The sequence below is a fragment of the Arachis ipaensis genome, chromosome B03, assembly GCF_000816755.2.
Source record: "Arachis ipaensis cultivar K30076 chromosome B03, Araip1.1, whole genome shotgun sequence".
NCBI lineage: Eukaryota > Viridiplantae > Streptophyta > Magnoliopsida > Fabales > Fabaceae > Arachis > Arachis ipaensis.
Window position 1 is genome coordinate 93,691,302 of NC_029787.2, and position 1,235 is coordinate 93,692,536.

Below are 1,235 nucleotides of genomic sequence, written 5' to 3' on the forward strand. Positions count from 1 at the left end.
ATCATAAAAAACCATTTATTTAGAAAGTCACAAAGAAGATAATTATCACATCACAAAAAACAGATCAATATTAAATATAATATAAAAAATTTTTAAATACGTTTTTGAAAGTTGAAAAATGAATACTTAATTGGGGATTTGGTTGAAAAAAAATTATTCATTTAGAACTAATGATGTTTAAAATAATATTAATTTTTAGCCATTTCATGTTGCATTTTTATTTTAGTTAGATTAAATAATATTTATACAAGTAATTTTATGTAAACTCCATTAAATTAGTAGATAATTAGACAATAAATTAGTTTTTAATAAAGAAGATTATAAATACGAATATGATATTAAATTAGGATAGAGCTCATCGAAACGAGAATTTCGACACTAATTTCGAAGAAATCGGTCCAAGATTGGACCGAACGAGGCCGAACCGGTTGAACCGGACCCAAACCAGGCCCGTGGGCCCAATCGGGCCAATCTTTAAGGAGAAGAACGCCAAACCCTTATGGTGATTTCCGACTCACGTAACTCCTCCATTCGAGCTCCGATCACCACACCATTTGCGGCCACGCGACCACCGCGTCGAACTCTACACTTCTACTGGAACAATTTCATAGGTAACTCATTTTTCTATTCCCAGCCATATCTTCCCCCAATTTTGGAAAATTAAGTGGGGATATTGAATTTCTTTGTTCTTTGATGTTTTAGGATCCAATTAGCTTGAGAAAAACATTCACTCTTGCTTATGTAAAGCTTGGATAAGGTGAGGATACCATAATTCTATTTTAATTTTAATGAATTTGAGCTTTAATTATTAAATTGGGTATATATGTGTTACAAATGTGTATTAGGTTGTGAATAAATAATTGGAGCTTGAAATTGTGAATACCGGAACTTGGAGGAAGCTGTGTAGTTGAGGTTTTAGGGCTGTGATTGGTTTTAAATAAATTGCCTTGATCGTTATGTGGAAATCGGCCAAGGTATGGTTTAAGTTTCTTGCATTTAATATATAATATTCTGTGAAAACTTAGGCTAGATGACCGTAGGATAAGTTGGAACGTATGTGTATATTGTGGTTTAGTGTTTTGTTATTAAATATGGATTGATGTGGTGCTGATTAGTTGAAGAATTGACAAATTGTTAATCATGGATTTGAGGACACAAATATGTAATTCATGAACTATGGTTTGATTGTGAGATTTGGCATGTGTATATGCAATTATTGATAGTGGATTTGGCAT